The 17664-nt window shown below is 37.1% G+C and overlaps 2 protein-coding genes across 3 annotated transcripts in view; one reads left to right on the plus strand and one right to left on the minus strand.

The window, feature by feature from the left end:
- Positions 1-17664, plus strand: part of LOC135711855 (uncharacterized) — a 186671-nt gene that overhangs the window by 151214 nt on the left and 17793 nt on the right. For both annotated transcript variants that reach the window (XM_065234824.1, XM_065234825.1), the window contains exon 2: positions 1774-2257. The gene's annotated coding sequence lies outside the window, so the exon portion shown is untranslated. The remainder of the gene's footprint in view (positions 1-1773; positions 2258-17664) is intronic.
- Cep135 (Centrosomal protein 135kDa) overlaps positions 1-17664 on the minus strand; it is a 72510-nt gene that overhangs the window by 5700 nt on the left and 49146 nt on the right. The gene's annotated exons all lie outside the window — the stretch shown is intronic.

A 17664-nucleotide genomic window follows, 5' to 3' on the forward strand; every position in this document is an offset into this window, starting at 1 on the left:
CATTGTACGACCATCAACACAACACAGCACAGCCACACCGAGGACCGCGCGGAATTAGTCAACGCGGTGTGGGACATCAAGCATACAAGTTCATTGCGAAAAAAAAGGCAAAAAAATATAAAGAAAATAGTTGCACGATCATGCGAAAAAAATCCACCACAGAAATGCTGATTGTGGCTGTGTGACGACGACAACGACGCTTGACTGATGGCGTTTAACTGCGTTCGTGCGCTTGGTCACTTGATCGTTATCATATTTGTCGCACCATGCTCGGAGCAGCTGCAGGTTGACTTGACTGCATAAGCGTCGGAGATTGAATTGAATGTTTACAAAATAGAAAATTCAAAATGAAAATCAATGCAGTAGATTAAACAATAACTTCAACAGATTATATCATTTCAAATATCGTAATAATTACATGACACATAGCGGCACTCATTTTCCTGTAAAAAAAAGTGCATGAACAACAATTGACCCTCTAACACGGAAACCTAATGCAATCGATTTGATCAATCCAATGCAAACGATCGAACGATCAATCTTACACCATCCAGTAAATGTAGCTTCCGATCCATATTGTTAGCTGTTAAATCATCCGCTGATTGATCCTATGTTAACCAGTTCGGTGTAACATAAATAAGCAGTCACAAACAACCTGTAAAGCAATCAATACAACCCCACACCACAAGCATTTCAACACAGATACCCCCGGCCGAGACGAAATGCATCCCGCGGACAAGGAAAGAGAAGAGGCAAAACATTTACAGAAAATATGACCGTAGGGAAATGTAGAAAAACGGAGTAAAATCAAATCTGCCTCATCAACCACACCAATTTTTCAAAGGTAAAGCGCACTTACCGCCATGCACGGCTTTGCTGGAGATTTCAATCATCAGCAAGTGACGAACCCATCGTTTCATCGTCCACTAGTTGCGATAAAAATTTACATGTTACGCAGTCTTGCATCATTGCATCTGTAGAGATTTGTGCCAACATCAACCATTCTGCAGCAGTCACTTAACCAGTTGTAGTAGCATAGTAAGTCTATATCGATTTCAAGGTTTCATTTCCGACTAAATAAAATTATATGGCTGAGTCAGTTGAACGTGTATTACCGGCTACGATCTGCGGCGGTCAATTCGCCGATTTTAGCAATGGCTATAAATTTTGTGGCCGCCCAGCTAGGCCTCTAAACATCAAATACAAACCCAAAACACACACAATCAATTAACTGCAATCGTGTATATAGATACGTTATGCAACTGCCAATGTGGTGGATGTGTTTATTAGTCACAAGGACATCACACGTACGTCCATGATCAAGGCAAGTAGCCGGGCAATTTTTCAAACGAATTTTCATCGGAAAGAACCTCTCTGCCTGCACACGTGAGATGCTCGCATTCGGAGGCATGGTCATCGGTGATCGATCCCACACAGGTAAGCGATCTCTCAGTCTCAACATGCACGCGGTGTGTACATGGCTCTCTTTACCAACTCTTCGTTCTCAGTCTCGATCGAGCGAAGCCTTTTGCGGCGGCGGTCCACAACACAGCATTTAGTCTCTCTCGTTCGGCCGTCGCGGTAACACTTTTGATGCGCTAAGGTGCAGCAAGTTTTCCTATGCCTGGAATATGTGTTAGTTCTCAAGGTTCCTTGCATCCAAAACGAAAAATGAATGGATAAAAATCCCCACAAGAAGTGATAAATTGAATTGGATGGAATTCAGATATGTTAAAAATAGTGTTTGCGGCTCATTTCGACCAGTGAACTCAGAACAGATCACCGCTGATTGATGGAATCCTGAAACTGGTTTTCTTTGTTCTAACTTCACATCTCCTTGGTCTCGAGTGCCAACCAATGTCCGGATCAGAACAAAACCGTGGTCACAAATAGTCTCGTTAAGTGTGAGTGAGTGTGAGCGCAAGTACGCGAAAGAAGTCTGGTTTCTCTTGTTCTGACACCAAAGCCCACACCTGGATTAAGAACAACACCGGAATAAGTGAAAAGAAGACACGGTATGGTGATCGTGCATCGTTGTATGCACTTGTGCAGCAGTAGCAGCAGCAGCAGCAGAAGTACGGAACAATCGAGCGACGGATTTATGACCTGAGCCGGAAATCACAAATCAGACATCTATTATCAAACCGCATCCCTCACCTTCGGACGAACGACCCAATACAACACGCACCTCGACGTAGAACTCCGATCGGAAACTGCAGATTCTTTTCTTCTAGATAATTAATGCTCATTTAAAGTGGTAGGTATCTCCATTCATGTTAAGCAGCAATCAGGAAAAGATTAAACAGCTTCCTTGATCTCACGGTATAGTTGAGTACTAATTGTTTAGCTTGAAGATCGCTCATAATTCCTACAATCTTGGACATCCGGTCACCTTGATCTTTAAGTTATTTTTAAAACAATGAGAGGATCATTCCGAAAGGAACGAATTAAAATGAATAGCTCATTTAGATTCCTTGAAAAATGATATTCAACAGGAAACCTGCGCTCAAAGCGATAATTAAACGTATACAATCATTTTCGTAAATGAAAAGTTGTGGCGATCGCACATAAATGCGAAACTTAATAAAAAATACAGAACCCAACTCAAGACTTAACCTTTTTTTTTACCTTGGGAAGAATAAATTAAGCCGAATTGTTATCATAAAGACCTAAGATATAAACAGGTCATCACAGTTTTGTGCAGATCGAAGCATTTTGCCATAAAGAAAAAAATAGGGGAAATCATGTCTTCATAAGTGTTTATCCCTTTTATCGACATGAAGAAAAATAAAGCCCTTGCGTTTAACTTTGCCCTTCATCTTCAACAAGTTTATTTCTATCTTCATGACATACTTTTTTCTACCTATCTTTTTATTAAGTCTATGCGTTAGGTTCGAAACTTCTAGTCAATCTAGGAAATCTATCAGATCACAAAAAAAACCAAAACAGAAAACTTAAAACGTTTCGAATGTAGTTACAAATAAAATCAATCAAAAGCTAATAAATGAAATAAAAAATGTCTGATTATTTTACGCAAATACGAGCAAATAAAATAAAATGTAATGCAAAATTTACTAGCTAATCATTACTTTATTGGTAAGAAGTTTCTAATAGCCCTCCCAGATCCTCTGTTTACCATACCATAGGAACAAATTGTTACACCAGAATTTCAGGATAAACCATTAAAACAGAGTGATTATTTACCAAATGAATATCTTGCTCAGTTTGCTGCACAATTTTCTTCAATTTCCTCCCGTATCAGTCTTTGTTTTTAGAATTTAATCACTCAGCAATATTTCAAATTAATTTTTATCGTTTCAATTTCAGATGTAAAGTGCATGGGTCTTAAAAGAAAATATTTGAGATGCTGCACTTTGAAAACAAATATTTGTAAGAACCGTTATTGAAAATTCTCATGATATGAATTGCAGAATTAACTAGGAATTCTGCTCTGAATTATCATAGACTTCTTCTGAAATAAGCCAGAAAACACTTCGCGTATTAATTATCGTTGAATTCTTTTTGGAATTTCCTTGAAACCCTTTTTAAGAATTTGATTGGAATCCTTCTTAGAATTCTTTTGAACCTATCCGGAGACTTTGATTCGTTTGAATTTTTTTTCAAAAATTTCTTTTAACTCTATTCAAAACAGCAGAAATCTTTCGCAATTTTATTAAGGAACCCCTTGGTGTATTATAAAGAATTTCTTTATAATTATCACCAATTTTTTGTAATCAATTTAGTTGGAGCTCTGCGATGAATCTTTCGCACTACACACTTAGAAAAATGTAAAAATGATGTAAATTTAGGTGCTCTGAGACTGGCATATACGAGCGTCAATTTTGACATAAAATTGAACCATAAAATACGCGAAATTCAGCTCAATCAAACGTACTTTCGAACTTTTCAGTCTCGGAGCACTTAATTTTCATGACCTGTTTGTTTACGTCTCATCCTTTATGTCAAAGATGGATTCCGTTATGTGTAAGATTAGGTATTTCTAAGTGTGTAGGGTATCGCCAGAACACTCTTAAAACTGTTTCTTGTTGAATTTTCATCATAATTCTCTTGGAATTCTTCTTAAGATTCATCTGTCTTTTTCCTTACGATCCCTATACAAATCTTCTCAGAATAACGTAGGAATGTTCCATGAAGATTTTTTTTACAACTCTTTTTGATATCTTCTAAAATTACCTAAGAATTTAATTTAGAACTTGCATTCTTTGCAGAAATCACTAAAAATTCATCTAACAATTTCTAAGGACTTCATGTCAGAATAATTCTGGAATTCTGCTCAGAACTTTATGAGAGAATCCTCCTCAATATTTGTTTGAAATCAACACTTTGAATACTCCTAAATTTTACTAAAAAATCCAAGGTTTGTCCGCAAGATTCTGTAGATTGTTCTATAATTTGTTATAACCCTTAAAATGTATCTACGACTCATAAGTATGATTTTTTTTTCAAATCTGTGATCTTGAAAAATTTAAAAATCTCACATTTTAATTGTTTTTTCTTCAAAACTTGCAGCATTATGCAGATTGTTATCAGATTTGTTTAATCTTTCAGTAAATTGCTCTCAGTAAATAACCTTTCAGTAATTTTCTTCAAGTGTCTATTGTCTATTGAGTGTCTATTGGACGTGGGTATTAAATTTAATGAACCATATTTAGTTTAGGTTTTATATAAATTAATTAAATCTCTTATGTTTCACAATTCTGTCTTATAACCTATTCTTCCAGGTTACTCAATAAATAGCTCAATGATCAATGATCAATGATTTCCCTAATAAAAAATTACCATAAACGAACGATAATCCAAATGATTGAACTATTCCACAAATGGTTTGGATGATACCCAGAACACGTCGTTAAGCAAATTAACCATAAAATTTTTATTAGGGTTGTTTTGAATACATTAGTGAATCATAGAGTTGAATTTATACTTTCAGCTTTAAAAAATACTATCTGTAATTTTGCTTTTATTTTCCCACAAATAACCTCCGAAAATTAGTTGGCCATGTTTTCTAAAATGTGTACAATTTGGGTTTTTTTTTATTGAATATTAACAACCGGGAAATTTTTAAGATTTGAACCGGCAAAACCGGAAAAAACCGGGAATTTCAAAATTAAAATTCACTGGCCACCCTACCAGATGATTTTTCGTAATTTTGAAATAGCCGACATTTTTTCAGGATCACAAAATGGTTCAAAATTACATCATACTATCATATGATACATAAAATCACATGAGATTTCTAAAATAAGATCATTGGTGGTCATATGATCACAGTCCAGGACCGCAGTGCCCACATCCGGACATGTTACAAGTGACCAATTTCTGAATTTAGCTAAAACCCATCATGCGACACATTAAATTACATGAGAGTCTAAAATAATTTTCATTGTCAATCCCATTAAATGCCTAGGACCTCATTGACCACTCCTGGACAAATTACGGGTGCTCCGTGGAAGTGTTCTTTTTCTAAATTGGGCCAAAACCCAACACATACACATATACTCGAGAACTCATACCAAAGATAATTGGTGATCATATTGAAATTTGGTCATGACTACGTTGGCCACACCCAGGCTTGATCTGGGTGCCCAGAGAGGTGGCTAGTTTCTGATTTGAGGCAAAACTACACTTAAAAATGTGCCTTTTTGTCACCAACTCACATGGAGTACAGGAGTATGTTCTTGTATGAGCAATGTGAAGCTGGTTACTCAATTTAACCGCCAATGATCTTGATACTGAACTCTCATAAGTTTTGAAGCGTCGCATGCTGAGCATTGAAATAGAAAACAACTAACATGTATCTAAAATGATTATAATATCCCACGCTTAAAACCCATTTGTGTTTCATTTCGGCCTGAATGAGTTAATTATGTATAATAAATTAAAAAAAAACTAAAGTAAAACTAAATGATAAATGTTGCGATATTGTCACTGCTGAACCTAAATTGCTAGTATTTTATTTAAAGATTTCATTAATAAAAATTAGGACACACTTGATCCCTTTAATAATGTTGGGTATATCTCAGCGTAAAAAATAAATATTAGATGCAGTTTTCATATTGACTGATATTGCCGTTCATCGCAAGACGGTTCCATGAGCGTTTTTGTCAAAACTGTTTTTTTTTTTCAATGGAGATGGTAGCTAATCACCCATATGTTCATAATACTACATAAACTCAACAACTTTGTTCTAGAAAAGTTTGGAAAAATAACCAAACAGGTTGTCCCATTACGTAAGAAGCTATGGTGAGAAGCAAACGCGTTAAATGCGTTTTTCTCGGCTTGCTGATGGATGCTATAAGACGGATTTGCCATGAGCGGCAGTAATAGTTAAAAAATTTCGCTCCACAGTGCTCAAACGGTTCCAAATTGGGCCCTGATTAGCCTCCCAAAATTTGAACTCATTTAGTGAGAAACTGACTTGGCACAAAACATTTGAAGTTTATATGGGAATTACTATAACGAAACCATAATTTCGATTCATATCTATCTCAAAAATCACCAGTTCACTCTACTTTAAAAAATGATAGCTGAGCTTGTTGAGAATTTTCCCAGCTACAACTTAGTTCAAGACCACTTTTCGATCAAATGTAAGGAACAAAAATTATTAATGATTCAAGTCACTGAGTCTTATGATTATGCGCAATCAACTGTTCTGCAGGCAACATTAGTGTTTATGGCGCGTAGAGTAGAGGACAAAAATCATGGCTACTATGTAACACTGTAGAATACAGTGTTGCCCACAATACAGTTGCTTAATCTTGCCATAAGATTATCAATCTCTTAAACAATAAATAACTATTTAATGTGACGTTTGGCTGAAAAACGAACTTCTGCAAAGTTGTAGCTGGGAAAAATTCCCATAAGAATAGTACTAGAATTTGGTAACAGTACAATACGTAAAAAGTCTAAATGACAATGAACAATAAGTTTTGTTTTCCCATAGTAATTTCCATATAAACTTCAAATGGTTTGTGCCAAGTCAGTTTCTTATCAAATGAGTTTAAACTTTCGGAGGCTAATCAGGATCCGATTAGAAACCGTTTGAACACTGTGGAGCGAAAATTTCAAATTTTGCATCAGTCTAATAGTCAAACTCCTATGTAACATTAAAAATATTAATGTGATAAACGAATTCTCAAAAGTACATTTTTCTGACGTATTCACATTAATCGAATTGCATCTAATATGGAAATGATAAAGCCTCCAAAGATCGAGAACTGTCCTGGTCACGTCCTTGGAACTGGTTAGTTTGACACTTACTTACACAGCCGTTGAATCTCACTAAAAAGTGAATTCCGTTTACTCAAAATGTCTGCTGGAATATTAGTGACAATTACTTATATTAGAGGAAAATGTCAGTCAGTGATTTTTACGAATTTGAGTAAATGGAACTCAAACTTGAGTGAGATTCAACGGCCGCGTTAGAGAGATGCAGAGAACTAGGCGACTCCTCATAAGTGTCACGGGAAAGGTGGAAATTGTTAGTAGGGAGAGTAAGTCATAGAATACGTTTGTTAAACGTTTCTAACAATTAAGCAATGTTATATATGTTGTAAATAGACTGGTCTGGGGTTGAACCCACGACATTCGACTCGGACTCGGTGCACTGAACCAACGATCCCATCCTTTTCAAAAGTACATATTTCTGGCATATCCTATAAAAACTTTTTGAAGAAACTAACACTAACGATGTTAATTCGATCCCCCTTTGATGACATGGATTTCGATACAAACTTTCACACACATACCGGGATCAAGTGTTTCCAATTCCTAAGGGATCAACTGTCCCCGAACTAAGTTTGGTCATTTTCTCACGAATCGTTTGGTCAAGGGTCTACACCCAAGTAACTAATTCTTCTAATTCTTTGAAGATTTATTCTTATTTTATCATTGTTTTATTATAGCACCCCTTGCAGCCTGTGGTTGTATTACGGTTTTGTGTGCTTGTCATTAAATCAGGCCGTCAAGTCGTCTTTAAAACTGTTTTATGACTACTAAATTAAAAATCAAACTTCATAGTTTTAAAGGTAGCTGTAAGGTGGTTCTGTATCACTACTTATAACTGCAGAATAAAACCAAAACAAAACATACAATTATGTTTTATGGCATACTTTTCATGACCGATATAAAACTTGAAGCAGTCTTAGACCTTCATTAAAGCCTCATTACAAGTATCATCTTTATCAGAGGTCTAAGATTTACAGATAAGAAATATAAAAAAAAAAAACAAATCTGTTCAGATACATGAAATGAAAACCCCTTCAGTGCTTTTGAACACGATGAAGATGAGACGATCGCCAATATGAAACTCCTGGAGGACCATAAGGCATAGTGCGGTGAAGGAGCTCTTAAAAATATTGAACAAGCGGCTTTCCGATACACTCCCGAAAGATCCACGAACCAACGCAGACAGTTTCACTAAATCCAGTTGGAGATGGCCAGTATTGGTATCACGGCTTTAAACCTTGAATTGAAAAAGCTTTAAGTGGATCCAATGAACATTTCTTACATCTTGATTACAAGAGAAAATAGGAGGATCGCTTGGAATGTTGACTTTTTGACAGGTTGCTATGGTTTTTGTTTTGTTTTGATTCGCTGTACCTAATAAAACCAGCAAACTAGTTATAGAGCTTAAATATAACTTAACGCTCTCAATTTGGACTACGAAATGCTAAGATGCAACCATTAGGTTTATGTTATGCTATAGAATTCCAATCTAGGAGAGTATGGTATATTGAGGTATTTTTAAGGAGTAGCAAGTTATAACGAAAAAAATGTCGAAGTATGAAAAAATTTCACAAAAGTATGAATAATTACGCTTTAATTGATAGGTGATAAAACACTTTCATACATCTATGTATAATTAAATAATATGTGACTGGTTATTGATCAACAGTATTAACAGTTTGGTTATATAATCTTTTAATGACTGTTCAATGCATGGTGCAATTGCAGACGAATTAAAAATATCCCTGTATTTAAGTATTCATATGGCGCACTGAATTTATGCTCATATTTGGTATAAAAATCACCATAAATATTGCACGGCATGCTCTGAAGCATATGCAGATTGGTTAAAAATTGTAATAAAGTCGTCTTATTTTCAATATACAATAATATCAGCAACATCAAACATCGAAAGAATAAAACCACAATAAAATATTTCTCAATAAAATCATCCAAAAAACCTTCCAGGTTGTCAAAATGTTTTGCGTATCATGTTTTATCAACTTCTTCAGGAGCGATTTATGCGGTTGTAATATAGTTTTATGGTAGTCATCAAAAGGTTGTTAAAATTTTCTGACCAGGAGGAGATTTTATGCTTTCATTATTAACAACCACGTGTAGAGTGTGATAAAACTGACATAAAACCTATGCTCCTAATGTAGTTCGCATATCAAGTTTTAATGATTGCATTAAAACTGGGCCAATTGGCCATGACATGGCTTTATACCGGTTGTCAGGTTGTTGAAGCAATGTGGTCGTCAGTGAAGGTTTTATAGTTTGGTTATATCAACTGCTATAAAACTTCAATAAAACAAAAAATGTTGCTGGGGCACTCTCGGAGATAAAGTCTCCCCAAACCGAGTTTTTGACTTCAAATCAACCTGAACAAATTAAAAGAACAGCACAATTACAACTGTGATTAGAATTGATTCTACCTAGTCAAAGCTTTGTGCAGTTAAAATATGGTACGTTTCTATTGAATACACAAAAAGTAAATTAAAAAATTCCTAATGGCCATAATGTGATTGTTTTTTTTTATAGAAATCTCTCAAATAGCAAATGTGGAAGTGCTTCAAAGAACACTAAGTTGAACACAGACACAAGCTTGTGTAAGAGCGTCATTGCCAGGAAGAAGATGGTACTGTACAAAACAATGTCGTAGGTAGTGAAACGCTCTAAAAAATATAAGAGAACTGTATTTTTCTTTGATTGATTTGGTTATACAATTTACACTAAATTTGGTTCCCCTACATGATCTTGATCACACTATCAAAAAGACGAAAAAAATAGTGGATGGTAAGTTTTTCAATGTTTGACCCTTTGCCCAAAAAAAGACCAAAGATGTATATTTTTCCATACTATTAAAACAAAGTCCGCCTATTTTGGATACAATAATAGCAGAAAATCGATGAAAGGTGCTCAAGTACGATCTGATACATCTGGTTCCAGTCAAAACACAATTCCATGATATAATGTATGCAATAAACTAACTTTCAGTGTCAATGCCTCCATAAACGAAGGGTTTTGCAGATGGACTGCAATCTTTTCGCAAAACTCCGATTCGCTTTCATTGGCCTCTACAGTGATACGCGAAAACAAATCGCTATTCATTAAAACAAACAATGTTAAGCTTGGTGTGAAGTAATTTATATTTATCATCCCCGCTGGTGCACTTGTTCAGAATCACTCGTTACGCTGCGTTGATTATTTAATTTCCAACAACAACTATGATTCAATATTTATTGGGGTTTCAACGGCAGAGCGCTCTGAATCTGCGGCTTAAACGATGATGATAGGTTGGATGCAAAAGGCTCACTTGCTGGCTATGGTAAATTGCGCTGCAATAAAAACAAAAACCAAAACGCCTTTGAGATGGTCAACATTCATTAGCACTCGCTCAAGCAGCAGCAGCAGCATCTTCTTCTCTCTGTACCCAGGCATTTTCCGCGCGTTTTTCCAAACGAGACTCAACGAAAAATAAAATCTCGTGCGCTCATGCAGAAGCAACCACAACAAACCTGCATGCAACGCAGGGTGCCCAGTCAGTCGTCCAAAAGCGTGCAAATTTTAAACCACTTCGTAGCTTAACGGAGCAGAAGGCTAACCACTTTCAACGATTCACGAAAATGATGAAAGTAAATCGTGTATCCGACCAGCGAGTATTATAGAAGCAATGAAATCGATAGTTTAAGAAAAGTGAAAACCGCCAATATTCAAGAGAGATCATTCAGCCGTCACGAGACGGATAGGACGGGATGGGATGCATCGATATATTCAGGGGAGCTGGCGCATTCAAAGTTACGTTTTGTTTGTAAAAATCTCTATACGGTCTGACATATTATCAAGTTATGCAACCAAGGAGTGTTCTCACCCCAGACGGATTTTTGCATATATGTTTGTACCCAAAGAAAAGGAGATAGGAGGATTCACTCCCACTCGGTTGAGTCGAATAAGGCAACTGGCATGAACACCATTCTTTCGAGCAGACGGACGCGTGTGTCTATTCGCCCGGAGAACCGTTGAAGAGCGAAGTAAATTGGTTATTGACACCTTCGCAGAAACTTCAACCGTTAGCATGAGTCAGAAGAATACTGGGCGCAAATTAGATGGTAATTTATTCTGTGCAATGCGCTCCTCTCGCTTTTTATCGCATATTCTCAGTGTCCACCGACGTTCAGTGTCACGGTTAAGTAGTGGTGAGTGAGCTTAGAATCAAGCAATGGTCGGCGGCCGAACGGTTCTTTGACCCAGGAAATTGACTGCTGACGTATGTCGATTTGGGATTCTTTGGTAATTGAACTTTTTATGTGCGTTGAGGGGGAAGTGTGAATGATTTAAATTGAACTCAAACAGAACAGCAATTTAAATAGGTGTATATTGAACTAGCAAAGCTAGTAGGTACCGTAAACACAGTTCTGCAGAAAACAGGTGGAGCCTGTTATTTTTCATAAATAGGTCAATTGACAATTGCTTCACTACTAAACTGAGAAAAAATGTAGTCATAGGAAATAGGGAAGTAACAAGTTTTATTTCCACGAAATCCGAGATATAGTATGAAGGAAAGCTACCGCCCCGAAAAAAAGTATTTAATTTTTCTAAAAATTTTGTTATTCTAAATCTAATAAAATCAGTTCCATTTTCCAATTTCGGGAAGTCTTTCTATTTTTTTTTTAATTAAATAAATTAGGCCACCAGAAATTTTTAGTCACGGGTTAGTACATCTTTACAATTCTTAAATCATTTTTTCTATGTCATAATGGCACAAAGTTGGATTAGAAAACCGCAATAATTGACCTTTCAAGGTGAGAGTGGAGGAAGAAAATGGCCACCCTGGTCTATGAACATCAACCCACTTTACAAAAATATTGCTAGCACCAGAATTGTGTTTGCGGTTAGCTTTCCTTTAATGACTCAGCAATACTTGAAATGAAGTTATGATATGCATTGATGGTATTTTGAACTTTTGAAATAAGATCATACATTGAAGCTAAACAAATTTCCAACACTAAATACCCTCAATCGGATCGAGAATTGCACTTATTACTTCGTACATAATGTACAATTCAACCGCATACATTTTTTCCTAATATATTCTTCGAATTAAATTTCACACTGTGGGATTGGCTAAAACAAGCATCCACATCACAGTACAGAAAATGTCCATTCATCGAAAGAAAAGCTTCGTCAAAGCGGCTTCGAGACAATAATCATTACCAACGTCGTCGTAGCGGAGTGCAACTAAGGCACCCGACCGGGAGGCTGTGTATAGCCCATAAGCCCATATACCCAGTAAATGTAGGTAATCCACAAAGCGATTAGAGGCACGACCGAACGGCGGCGGTGTCTTGCTGAAAATTATGCAATTGCGCGAAATGTCATTTATCGACAATTGCTGCTACTCTAAGGCACCACTCACTCTCACACACCGCTCCACCGACCTTCCTCATCCCAAGTCCACTTTATCAAATGTGGCTTTTTGTGCACAATCACGATTCACGATTCTGCTGCTGTTGCTGCTGCTGCAGCAGCCACGGTGGTAGCTGCGGCGTCATCAGCTGATAGCAAGAAGGCCACTCTTCTTAAAAGTAAGTGTTGTCTTGACAATACACTCAGGTCTTTTTTTACACCGCGTAAAAAAACCTACCAAGATTTTGATTTTCAAATATTAAAAAAAAAAATATTTTGATGCCATTCGTAATTAAAGCATGGTCTATAGGTCCATATACACCGCGAATGAAAACGACCCAAATTTGAGTTTGATTAACTTATAAATCACATAAAGTGCAGGACCTCAGTAATGAGTAAATTTGCCTAGTGTTATTTCCAGGTAAGTCCAGGAAAAACTTCCAGAATATGGAAAAAGTAAAAATTAGATTCATCAGTCTATTGGTACTACTCCTAGACTGAGTGAAATTTTCGTCAATTTTCCTTATTTTCCGGCAGATTTTTGAGGTTTTTCACAGTATCCGATGGTTTTAAACGGATAATGTGATTCGAATCAAGGTCGATCGGTTGTATCGTTATCGAGAAATTGTTAAAAACGTACCGTGTAAATTGCAATTTGGCGGTGCCAACCGTGTAAAAAAAGACTTGAGTGTATTGTGGTAGCCGCACAGTTGCTAGTACACGCTTTTGCGGAACACACAAGCCGCATCCATTTCGCTTGGAAATGCAGTTGTGTGTCCACATTCCTCCCTTCATCATGGGATGCAAGTTAGGCTGCAATTGAGAGTTGAGAGGGAAAACTGGTTGATGAAATTTAAGACCAAACCTACTGGCCGAGTAAAATGTTGTAAAGGTGACTTACAAATCTGAGCGTATGCTGTTTGAAGTTGCTGTTAATGTTACACATGCTGGGATGAAGGATTTGCTAGTTAGTGCCTTTCATTTTTCTTCTTTGCTGACAGCCTACAAGCGTAAAGATCTAAATGTAGGTTAGCGAGTTTACTTTCTGCTGTGTACCTACTTGGCGCACTCTCGAAGAGGTTGAATAATAACCGGCATCCGACACTACAGCAAGATGCGGGTGACGATGAAGGCTCAGCTGTTTTTTTTTATTGCATTAGTGGTTACACATTTGGGCCTCCCTTCGTCTAGTCAATGGAGGCACGGCTACAAAGCAAGACCATAGTAGAACTAGATACGGCAGGTTCGATTCCTAGATAAACCGAGGAATTTTTCAGACTGAATTTTTATCGTCTTCCCTGGAAATAAAGTGTCAGAGTGCTTACCACACAATATCCGTAGGCATATATTATGTAGGGTTTACTACCCCATTTCCGGTCTATTAAGCACAACCCGCACTTAGTATTTCTTAATCTAGCGCAGTTTAGCGCCAAACGGAATTTTATTATTACTGATGGCTTCAAAATTTATTTACTTTTCCGTACGTACCGTAAGATTTGATAAATAGAAACCAATCGTTGAGATATTATCAAAAGTCTAACACAGCTTCTTGACGCCAAAGTAGGCCTACGGATTCTAAACTCGGCCTAACGCATTGAAAAGCAAATGAAACGCCAGTGAATTCACTTCGGCCTATCGGATGAAGATAAAAATTGATTCGGTCGGAGCGCTTCTTTTGTTTTTGGGAATATGTGGTGCAAACCTTCATATCACGCGTTCTCGTTAACTTCGTTCGGTAAAGTGTCGTACCAAACGCATAATTGACATGTTAACTCTGAAATCATGAATTTATTTGAAGTTTTCTGCTCGATAGGCCCAAAATGGGCGATTAGGACGAAGTAGATCTCTACCCTATATAGGATAAATTTGTCTATTATGGACACTTTACCTTTAGGATTCATGAAAATAATTTCAAACACTGGTGGCTCCGTGGTGGGAGGAAGACATTGCAAGCGGGGATATGTGTCTCCTTATTATAACTTGTGTGTTCCTAATCTTCGATATTGTAAATTTGTGTAGGTCTGGGATCTATGTCGACATTTCGAGGATTTAATCTGTGTTTTCTATTGACAATTTCCCGAGATTTTCAACCCTGAAAACTTACTTTTTCTTCTTCTTCATATTTTAATTCTTCTTGAAAAGTATAGGACATTAGTTTTTTCGTAGTCCATGATCTCACAATTTTTACGAAGTTCTAAGATGTTGAAACATTTTCCATATTGCAACATCTTGGTCTTGGGAAGGGAAATAAAGCCGTTGGTCCCCGGCTCATGAGTTTAGAGCCATTTCCCCTATATAAAAATGAATTTTTGTCTGTCTGTCTGACCCTTATTGACTCGGAAACTACTGGACCGATTGGCGTGAAAATTTGTATGCAGGAGTTTTTGGGGCCGGGAAATGTTCTAATGATGGTTCGAGATCCCTCCCCCTCTGTAAAGGGGGGTTCCCATACAAATGAACCAGAAAAATATAGCATGCTTTTTTGAATCGGCGCATAAACTCAAGCTAATATTGAATCCCGAGCAAGGCCGGGCACACTGAGTCAGCTAGTATTCAATAAATGTGAGTTGAATGTGATTTATTTGAGTTATTTGCAATTTGATTCCGTTTACCCCTCAATGTATACTTTAATTTTTCTGAAAGGTCCTTTTAATGTTTCTGAAAGGTCCTGCTCTGCTGCAATCAAGCTAAGCCGAAAACGGAAACACCATCGCCAAGGCTTTGAACTCACTGGCAATGAAAATATAGGGAAAATGCCGCAAAAATAAAACCATTCAACATAACCATTCAAGTCACGCTGTCGCATAGTTCACGTCATCATAAGAGTAACTCTGTTACCGTTGGTTGTCGGTAAATATTTTCGCATCTGATGCGTGCATATTGAGTAGTACCCAATTGTTTACGTACATTGTGCAGTCGTATATACATTCCATGTGACAATTTACACACCCATATAGCATGACAATGAAAAGCTCACCTGAAAACAAACAAACTGCTCATAAGTGGATGATAATTGGATGAAGATGCTTGCCTGAGCCTGATGTTATAATACCAAAGTGGTTGACGACGCGTTTGTTTTTTTTTTGCCTACGGCTGGCTGCAGGTTTTGTCTCCATCTCGTCGTCGGTAATGCACGAAATCGAATTGATTAGTTTCCTTCTCTTTTTCTCACCACGCGACATCGTGACACGATGATTGAGGTGTTGGCTTCGCGTTTACCAACCAGTGTAGCGATCTTTCATCGTATGAGTGGACATTTCCATGAGCATTCAATTTCAAGGTTGAATTTTTCAACATGGAACACGCGACAACCGTTTTGAAACTGTCCTCACACTCCTCGGTAAGGCGCAATCACCTCCATCTGTGTGGTTGTTGTTATTGATGCATTGATGCTTGTCGTTTTGATATTTCTCTTGTAGCAGATGCATTCGATGTCGATGTAGCAACATAGAGGGCATAAGCTTGCGTTTAAAAACTAGTTGTTATATAATACTGAAACTTATCTTAGGACCCTAGTGACACAGTTACCTTATTATTCATAAAACAGTTGTTTAATATAAACATGCTTTTGAAATGTGTTTGCTTTTATTACCCTTCGAGAGAACAGCAATGTTTAAACAATCTGTTCAAACAACATGTTTTCCACCGGTTTCTAATAATGGAAAATGAAGCATGAACTTGTACTCTGTTTGTACCGGCTGATTCACCTTATTGCCACCCAATCAATGTGTGAAGGCAATGAAGCAGTACTGGCACGCGCAACTGCCTGTGGTAGCAATTTTTCGAATTCGCATTTCAGCCTAAAAGAAACCGTTCGAAACGAGTTGCAATTAGATGCACTTCACCCTCACGCCAGAGGTACACTATTGTTTCGCGCCAAAAATTTCAAAATCACTCCGAGCGCATGAACAAGCTTGGAAAGAATCCACAGAATCTCTACTCCACTTTCTGCATGGTCAGCTGCGTCGGCGGGGCTTTTTGGCATCTTTGGCTTTCATTGTATACTGCGCTTCCACAATCAATTTATGTGGATTGCATGCATAAAGCTTTTGTATTATTAACTTCTCACCTCTGCCTTTTAAGCATCTTCCGAAAAAAAACATCGAATCCGCCTTCGAAGCCACCGAACGAAATGCAAACATAATCTACTGCTGCGATAGTTTTCGCTTTGTTTTGAATATGGAACCGGTTCTTGCGATTTTCCACGTTGCTTGCGCCATGCGAAAAGTTGTGCAGCTGCATGGTTGCTTGAAGCTTTTAGAGGTGTTAAACTGTTTGCAGACCCATAATCCATCGGAGGCTGTAAGGCAGCAGGTTGAGTCATCTAGCCTAATGTGCCACAGTGACTTGGTGGCACAGATTTGTTTGGCTTCAGACAAAGCGAGAGAGAAAGAGAAAGATAGATCAGGGATATTTGCTTTCTATCGAGCGGCAGCTCTACTTTCCAGCATCTAAATTTTCAACAATCTGGAGCATCTCAGATTTTAGTATGCTGATTATACAACTGCTCATTTCATTAAAAAAATATGATAAAGTATGTAAATCAAAGGAGTTTTCAACTGCTATGATTGAACTTTTATGCATTATGCGCTTGTAAACTCAATTCTGTATTTTCTAAATTTTAATTTTTTGTAGATTGTAGACTCTTTTAGGGTGGCATACTTTTCTTGGGTTTTTTTTTACAAAGTTTAAAAACATAAATGACGCATGCAAAGAGTAAAGAGAAAACAAATGTGAAAGGAGAATTCAGTCATAGCTCTGTTTTCAACAAACCGTTCATTGGATTTATTTCATTTGGATTTAAAGAGATGCACAACATAATTTGGAGATTCCGTATGTATGTAGAAATGAGTGCAGATTCCAGCAAGAATTTTGAATTAAATGGCCAATGCATTCAAACACTTCATCCAAGCACTGATTTACGATCCAAGAAGATTTTAGTATAGAAGAACTAGTGGCAAATGTAACGCCCTAGCAATAATGCTTAATTATTAAGTCAAAATAGTTTTT

The sequence above is a fragment of the Ochlerotatus camptorhynchus genome, unplaced genomic scaffold (assembly GCF_037179485.1).
Source record: "Ochlerotatus camptorhynchus isolate MF236.1 unplaced genomic scaffold, CSIRO-AGI_Acam_v1.1 ptg000443l, whole genome shotgun sequence".
Lineage (NCBI taxonomy): Eukaryota > Metazoa > Arthropoda > Insecta > Diptera > Culicidae > Ochlerotatus > Ochlerotatus camptorhynchus.